This window comes from Aphidius gifuensis, linkage group LG3 (assembly GCF_014905175.1).
Source record: "Aphidius gifuensis isolate YNYX2018 linkage group LG3, ASM1490517v1, whole genome shotgun sequence".
Taxonomy (NCBI): domain Eukaryota; kingdom Metazoa; phylum Arthropoda; class Insecta; order Hymenoptera; family Braconidae; genus Aphidius; species Aphidius gifuensis.
The window spans coordinates 10,972,969-10,982,991 of NC_057790.1; positions in this window are offsets into that span (position 1 = coordinate 10,972,969).

The following is a 10,023-nucleotide window of genomic DNA, read 5'->3' on the forward strand; positions in this document are numbered from 1 at the left end:
TATAGAGTGGGTCTTTTATCATTCAATTATATATTCGCTTTTTCTGTCCATCGATTTATTGTTATAAAAAAATTTGATTGCTTTCCTTTTTCTAACGATAAATAACGTTTTAATTTAATTCAATTTTTTTTTTTCATTTTCATATTAATAAAAAATATATGTAATGTGTATATATATAAATAGTTTTAATAATCATCAAAATATTATTTTCAATCAACAATTACTATTTAATTTTATATCAACAAAAATAGAATGTTTTTTTTTTTTTTTTTTTTGAGAGGCTGTGAAATGAATCACCTAAACACATGTTTATGTCAACAAAGCCACTAGTGAGTTCTCTGACCCATTCTTTTTATTCTATTTTTTATATTTTCTTTTTTTTTTTTTTTGTTTTTCATTCTAAAATGTGTACTGCGTAAAATTATATTATGTTAAAAATTATTTAAAATTTAGTTTTCATCGCAATCACTTTATTTATCGTGATTAAAAATATAAATATATACCTATTAACATTTATATAAAAGTAAATGAAACGTTTTCTATCTTGTTTTATGCCGCGAAGAAATTTTCTAAATTTTCATTTCATTGTTATTGATTAAAAAAATTTTAATTGACTATATATTAAAGTTAATATATGTTATCCGTAAAACTAGTAATAATTAATATTTTATTATTTACCTTGTATATTTATTGTTTTGTATGTCGTTTCGCAATGACAACAATTCATTGTTATATTTTTAATCAATCTAATAAACATATTTTTTTCCCTCGAAATAATAATTCGTATTATTCGTTTTTATTTATAAAATAATTGCATCATTTTATTCATTTGATTATTTTGTTTTTTTTTTTATTTAAAATGTTTACTGCGTTAAATTATTAAATCATTTTGATAATATATATGAATAAAAATTAAAATAAAATGTTTGTTTTATGACGCCTAAAAATCTTTTCTTCTTAAAAATATTTTTTAATTATTTTATTGAACAAATATTTTACTTGAAATAAAAGCTCACTTTGTATTCAATTATTTTTATTGTTTGCATAAATATAATTATATAATTATTCACTTTTTTTTAATATTTAATATTTTATTTTTTTTATTAATCTATTTATGTTCAAAGCTATTATGAATAATCAACAAATGAAAATATTTTTTATTTTTTTCATCACTCAATAGATATTGTGTCTACGTTTTTTTTTTAATTTAAATTTAATCTTAATTTTATTTATCTATAACGGAGAAAAAAAAAAATACATGACCAAGTGTTCACTATTTTTCTATTAGAATTGAGTAATTGTATTATTTTTTTTTTTGTTAATAAAATGAGCTTTTTTACACCAAATGAAATTCTGATATTAAATTATATGAATATCTATATGATGGATTCATTCAGTTATAATATTTTCTAATTATTTGAATCATTTATAATGTTTTTTTTTCATTCATGGATTCCCGTAAAGCCCAACTAGAAAAAATTCCAGAATTTCTTTGCCAATTCTAAATTCTATGTAATTATTATAAATAGACCAAAAATTAACTTTAAATTAATATTATCATTTAATTAATATCGTTGTTAAATTCTTAATTCAAGTACAAAAATTTTTTTATTATTGATAATCAAGATTAGCTGAATATACATATTGTTTTTTTTTAATTAAAAGAAAACACTTATTAATTTATTTTAAGTCAGTGAATAATAAACCAATTATTATTTTTTTTTACTAAGTTTACATTAAATATTATTGATTAATTCACAATAATTAGAAAATTATCATTTATTATAAATAATAAATAATATATTATTTAAATTTTTAACAAAGATTAAATAAACTTATGTGTTATTTAAGAAAATTAATGATGCGTACACAATAAACTGTAAATTTATTTAAGGCATATGCCTGGATAAAATATTTTATCTATTCTTGCATCAACTAACTGACTTTTTAATGTCATTTATTATTTTCATTTACAATATCCGCAACTTGGCTGTCGGATAAACATAATTAAATATATTTTGACCTATTTTTATTTATCTTGCAACAAATCTCAAAATTAGTTATAAGTAGTGTTACTCAATCAACACTTAAATTAACAAGGATATTTATTTCTCCTTAACACACCCTAATTCTATAGATAAATAGAAATTAAAAATAACAAAAAAACAAAATCATCAATATGCATTCAGCAATTAATATTTTTAAAAATAAAATATTAATTCTAGGCAGTGAGTTAGCATATTTTACTTAAAATTAAATTTATATTGAAAAATCTTTTCATGTTATTCAAAGCTCACGAATTAAAACAACAAAAAAAAAAAAAAAAAAATGAATTAAGGAGGTTATGCACAAATTACTCTTTTTTTAAAAAATATAATGAGAATGTTCTGAAATTTTGTACACAAGTAGATCTTTTCATTCTGAATACAACGGTATAATTATTTTCTTATGTTGATCGGTTAAATTTTTTGTAATTAATTATTGAAAATAATATTTAACATTGGCTCTTATGGAGATTTCAACCATTTTTTTCGGATAGAAAAAATGATGAAAAAGTCTTGAAAAAAATCACACATATACTAAAAAACAGGTTTTATTAAATGCGCGAAAAAATTTTCATATGTTGATCGGTCAATTAATGAGTATATTATAAACTTTACAAAAATTAGATGTGGCAACGTATGGCATGTTCAAACACACACACATACCCGCAATCCCATATATTGTTATATGGGGCGCAGGCACTTTACTATTTTTTACAGTGTAGTCGGATTTCAGTTTTGTCTGTGACGTCAGAAGCGCCCCGCAACACCCGCAATGAATTTGTGCATAACCTCCTTAATGGAAAAATTCAAATTATAATTATACTTTGACTGGACCTAAAAATATAGATTAAAAAAAAAAATATGTACTACATTACTTAGTTCTTTTGGTAATCATTCAGTACATAATTATTTAAAATTAACGTAAAATTTTTAACCATAACATTTAATTTTATGTCAACAAAGATAAAATCTTTTATTTTTTTTTTTGAGAGGCTGTGAAATGAATCACCTAAACACATATTTATGTCAGCAAAGCCACTAGTGAGTGATCTGACCCATTCTTCCTATTCTTTTTTTTATTTGCTTTTTTTTTTTTAATTCAAAAATGTGTACTGCGTAAAATTATATTATATGTTAAAAATTATATAAAATTTAGTTTTCATCGCAATCTCTTTATTTATCGTGATTAAAAATATAAATATACGTATTAATATTTATATAAAAGTAAATGAAACGTGTTCTATCTTGTTTTATGCCGCGAAAAAATTTTCTAAATTTTTATTTCATTGTTATTGGATTAAAAAAGTTTTACTTGACTATATATTATTGTTATATTTTTAATCAATGTAATAAACAAATTTTTCCCTTGAAATACTAATTTGTTATTCGTTTTTATTTATAAAATAAAAAAAAAGGATTAAAGAGGCCGTTAAATGAATTTGTTAGACACATGTTGTTTGTTAACAAATCCACTGGTAAATTTTCTGACCTACTCTTGCATCATCTTATTCATTTATTTATTTTGTTGTTTTTTATTATAAAATGTTAACTGCGTTAAATTATTAAATTATGTCAATAATCTATATGAATAAAAATTAAAATGAAATGTGTTCTATCTTGTTTTATGACGCTTAAAAATTCTCTAAATTTTTATTTTATTGTTTTTGAAAAAATTATATATGCCGACGATGAATATATTGTTAATTTTCTCAAAAATCAATTACTTACTATTAATTAATATTTTATTGTTCACTTTTTATTTTTATTTTTTTTTATGCCCTGTTGTAATGACAGCAATTATTTTCATATATTTGTTTAATCATTTTATTAAACAAATTTTTCACTCAAAATAAAAGTTCATTTATACTTCTCACTCGTCGTCCATAAAATTTATTTGTTTATTCTAAATAAAAATATTAAAAAAAAAAATTAAAAAAAAATTAAACGCATTTTATCTTGTTCTATGTATTGGCTAACCACATGTTGGTTGTCAGCAAAGCCTCTGGTAAATTTTCTGACCTATTCTTGCTTAAGCTTTTACATTTTTTAACTTTTTTTTTTTTTTATTTAAAAATGTCGATTTTATTTAAATGAAAAGAATTAAATTTTAGTATGGAAATTATGAAAAATTATACGCATTCTGTTTACCCTGCTATATGTCGCTCGGCATTTTTCTATTAAATTTGATATTTATATATATAGTCATTATTATTGCTATAGAAATAATAATATTGTATTCGTTTGAATTATATTTTTTTTTATTGATTTTAAAGTGTATGTTGAGTCATATTATAAAATGCTTTAAAATATAATTGCTTTAAATTAAATAACTCAACTTGTTCTTATCCATGGGTCACCAAAAAAAAAAGAAAAAACAAACAAAAAATAAAAATTATATATGTATAAAAATTATAACTCAATAAGATATAAATAAATAAAATCTCTTGTAATTTAATCTATACAAAAAGAGTTTTTGAACAAAAAAAATATTTATACAACATATATATTAGACCGTTTCAAAAAAAAAAAAAATTCTTTTTTTTTCTATCCCACCCCCTAAAATCTTAGTATTTAACAAGACAAACCATCTACTATTTTTTTTTTTTTTTTTTCAATGTCGCTCATCAACTTTGAATATTTTCCATTTAAAAATACATGTAAGCAAGAATGTTCATTTTATACTTTTTGTTTATAACTTTATCAATTTTGAGCTAGAGAAACTTGTGTACGACCATTCGAAAGCAAAAAACTTTGAAATACATTTTTAAAAAAAAATTTTTTGATTAACTGTTTCATTGGCTAGAGAACTTTATAACGTTTATTTCTAAAACGATAATTTATTTATTCGAAGACCTCTGGGCATTCATATAAAATTAAAAAATTCGGCATATAAAATATCGTGTCTAAAACTTTTTGATCAAGCTTTGAAATAATCATCTTGAATTGAAATATATTGATTATTTCGAAAGTTATGTTTTTTTGAAATTATCAACCGAAAACAGCATTCATTCGTTTTATAAAAAATTGCACAAATAACATTGTTTTTTTTCAGTGTTTCAAAAAAATCATAACTTTTCATAATATCAATAAATTTCAATTCAAGATGATTTTATTAACAATCAGACACTATTGTGCTATGCCAATTTTAATTCGAATGCCCAGAAATCTTCGAATATTATCGTTTAAAATATATAAACGTTATTCTCTAACCACAGTTGAACGATCAAAATTTTGTATTTCCAAACCTTCCTTTAAGCTTTTCGAATGGTCGTATTACAAGTCTGGCTCAAATGATAAAGTTATAAACAAAAGCTCAAAATAACATTCTCTTAACTTACATGTATTTTAAATGAAAATATTCAAAAGTCGATGGCGACATTAAAAAAAATTGAAAATAATAAATAATTTGTAATTTGGTGAAAAAAGAGTTTTTGAACAAAAAAAATATTTATACATCATGTATGTATATATTAAGTACCAAAAATTATGATTATAAAATACTTGTTGCACACAATTATTAACTATATTATTTATAATTTGTCTCTGTACATAAACTTGAATTGCGTCAATAATGACATTTACTTAGAGTTTTATCTTATTATTCACTTTGTTTTAATATTTAATATTTTATTTTTTATATTAATCTATTTATGTTCGTATGAATAATTGAAAAATGAATGCACTCTACCTTTATTTATATCATTTTTTCTTTTCTTTATTTTACGTTAATTTGGATTTTTTTTCATCACTCAATAGACATTGTGTCTACGTTTTTTTTTTACTTTATTTAAATTTAATCTTAATTTTATTTATCTAATGCAGAAAAAAAACACATGACCAAGTGTTTACTGTTTTTTTAATAGAATTAAATATAGGTATATATTATTTTTTTTTTAATAAAATGAGCTTCTTTACAGCAAATGAAATTCTGATAACAAATTATATGAATATCTATATATGATGAATTCATTCAGTTATAATATTTTCTAATAATTTGAATCATTCATAATGATTTTTTTTCATTCATGGATTCCAGTAAAGCCCAACTAAAAGAAATTCCAGAATTACTTTTCCAATAATTGTAAACTCTATTTAATTATTATAAATAGACCAAAAAATAACTTTAAATTAATATTATCATTTCATTAATATCGTTGTTAAAATCTTAATTCAAGTACAAAAATATATTTGAAATTAGTGAATAATAAAAAAATTATTATTTTTTTTTTTACAAAGTTTACATTATATATTATGATTAATTCACAATAATTCAAAAATTATTATTAATTGTAAATAAATAATATATTATTCAAATTTTAAATGAGCTTTATACCTACTTTCCAATTATTTAAATTTTTAACAAAAATTAAACAAACTTATGTGTTATTCAAAAAAATTAATGATGTACACAATAAACTGTAAATTTATTTAAGGCATTTTGTCCATTATCGCATCAACTAACTGGCTTTTTAATGTCATTTATTATTTTCATTTACAACATCCGCAAACTTGGCTGTCAGATAAACATAATCAAATATATTGTGACCTATTTTAATTCATCTGGCAACAAATCTCTGAGTAAGTTATAAGTAGTGTCACTCAACACTTGAATTAACGGGAATACTTATCGGTCCTTAATACACCCCAATTCCATTAGATAAATAGAAATTAAAAATAATAAAAAAACAAAATCATCAATATGCATTCTGTTAATCAATAATTATAAGTAATAATTATATAAATTATTTTACAAATAACTTCGTATTTTGTTTATTTTGTGTTGTTTGTAATAATAAATGATTATATAATTCTGATTGTTTATCAATTGTTGCACCTGATTTTTTACCTTTATTTTTTTTTCTGTGTAATAATGTGCGTATAACAATGCGCAGGCATTTATTTTTTTTTATTTGCTTAATGATTATTCAAAAATAAAAAAAGATATCGATAAATTTTTAAATGTCTAAAATTTATAATTATTAATATTTTTCGGTTATTTTTTAATTTAATAAGAAAATAAATTATTAGCATACATACATGGTAAATTTTTTTGTACCTTTATTATTAAATTACAATGAATTAAAACATTAATTAAAAAAATTATATTTTATCTCATGTGGTTATTTTTTTTTAGGACGACGCCGAAATAATTAAACTTGATGGACAAAAGCTAAACTCATCCAAATATATTGTTCGAAATCATGTATTTTACAAAGTATTGGATACTTATTCTAATCACGAAACATATAAATGTTCATTCAGTAAAAAGTCCCGGTGGAAATGTACAACTCAAATAAAGCGCAATATACAAGGGAAATTAGTAATGGAGAATAAGCACTCACATCTGGAAAATGATAAAGATCATTTGAGAGAACATGATATGATACAAGCTCTCAAAGAGGCTGCAAAGTTTCCCGGTAATCCTCAAGTTATATATGACAGAATAGCCCCCCGGTTAGTATATATAACATGCATATATAATATATAAATATTATTTGTATAATTAATTTATAAATATCATACATATATATACTGTAAATGTTATTTAATTTTCGGTATCACAGTCATATAAAAGCTGCTGAATCAATATCACTACAACGAGCCTCAAATATTATCAACCAAGTTCGAAATGCTGCCTGGAATATTCCTAAATGTGCATCTTTGGAAGAAATATCAAAAATGTTGAAAGATCATGAACCCCTTAAAGATTATTATCAAACCTATGTTGAGGCTGAGGACAGAGACGACGGAACAATCATGATTTTTGCTGATAATAAAACATTAGAGCGATTGAATAATGCCAAAAATTTATATTTCGATGGAAATTTTAAAGTGATTATATTTTTTTTTACACAAAAAAATTATTGTCTATCTTATCTTATATATATATGCAAAATAAATATTCGATAAATTTAATTATATTTTTTAAGGTTGTGCCAAAAGAACCAGAAACGATGCAGTTATGGAATATTCTTATGAAAGAACATGGCTCAAATGAAGTACAATAATTATTCTTATGTTTTTTATATTTTTAATTATTCTAGTTAATTAATCGAATAACCAAAAAATTATATACTTTTTTCAGGTGACACTTGTGGGGTTTGCGTGGTGCACAAATTCAAACCACGGTACATATTGTGCAGTTTTGAAGTATTTGAAGGAAAAAGCTCCTTTATTAGCAAAAAATTTGGAGACGATATTTACAGACTTTGAACAAGCTGCAATTTTGGCATTTAATTATATGTTTCCAGGCGTCATTATACATGGTTGCTGGTTTCATTACTCACAAGTATGTATTTTATTACAATCATTGTATTTTTATTTTCATAATATAAAACTATCTATACATGTGAATGTATGAGAAAAATGACGAGGTAATTATAAAGTAAGAAGACATAATAAAATTATAAGTAGTGTCATAATATTTTTAATTTACAAGATGTATGGAATAAATCTGAGGGTGAATGTCTTGTATTTCATGAATTAAAATTTAATAAATTATGTGAATTTAAAATTAAATTGTTGAATATATGTATATGTATATTTAGAAATTAAGTTTTTATTGATAAAATATATTTTTTTCTTAATAGAAAAATGAAGTTAAGAAACTTTGCGCTTAATCATTTTGTTTTATTTTATAAATAGGCAATCGGAAACAAGTGGGATGAACTATCATTAGTAGAAAAAGGAAAAGCTATACAAAATGAAGATGGAAAAGAAATTAAAAAGCGTCGAGCACCAAGAGAAATTTTGTATGTCTGTCGAAACTTACCACTTTTACCTGCAAACAGAATGAACGATGGAATTACCTATGTGCACAAACTAATTTCTGAACATATCAAAGAATGGCCAGATTTACAAATATTTTTTGATTATTTAGTTAAACAATGGGGTGGAAAAGCTGATATTCTTTCATGCTTTGGCCACAGAGACCGATCAAACAATCATTCAGAAAATTTTAATAAAACGTTACTTGATCGAATTGGAGGAAAACACCCAACCTTAAGAGATTTTCTGTGTAAGTAATTTTATTAAATAAATAAATTACAATATCATAATAAATATTATTTCCAAATTTATGTATAAATATATATATATACATATTGTTTATATATTGCTTAAAATAATATCTAAAAAAATGTTAATATTGAATATCATTAAATCATAATCATTAGATAACATGCACAATATTATATCCGTTGAGAGTACTGACATCAACAAAAGAGTAAAAGCTCATAGAGATACAAATCAAGTTGAAAAATATAAAAAAAATTCAAGGATTTCGGAAGCACTACATAAATTAATCGCAGACGAGTAAGTTTGTATTATTATTATTTAGATTAAGCTTATATTAAATGAAATAAAAATTAAAAAAGTAGTTACGTTTTATTTTTTTAGATTGACTGTTGAATATTTTTTATACGAATGCATGTCAGAAGAGACTCAAAACTATATAGATAAGGAAAGAGAAATATACGATTGGAAAAATGCAATTGCAAGACCAAAAATGATACAACCCTTAAAAATAATAGTGCCACCTGAAGTTGAAGAGCCAAATTATGGAGGTAAATTCAAATAAGAAATGATAATAATTATAGATTTAAATTGTTGTAAAATAATCGATTTTTTAATTCACAGCTATAAAACGAAAAGAAAAAAATAAAGGTGTCAAATGCGAAGGAATCAACATCATTGACTCAACATTAAAAAAATCATCATCAACAGGGAAAATTAGTCATAATAAACTGCATTCAATGAGGAAGCAACCATATAGCACAACAAAAGCATCAACAATAAAAAATAATAATACTGAAATAAAATTAAACAGTGCACCAAAGGCAATACAACAAAATAAATATTTATCATCACAATCATTATCATCATCAGACATTATGACAAATAAGGAGAACATCATCTACCTTATAAAATCACCAGTTCAACAAGAACCAAAACCAGTTAGTTCTTCGTATACCAGACA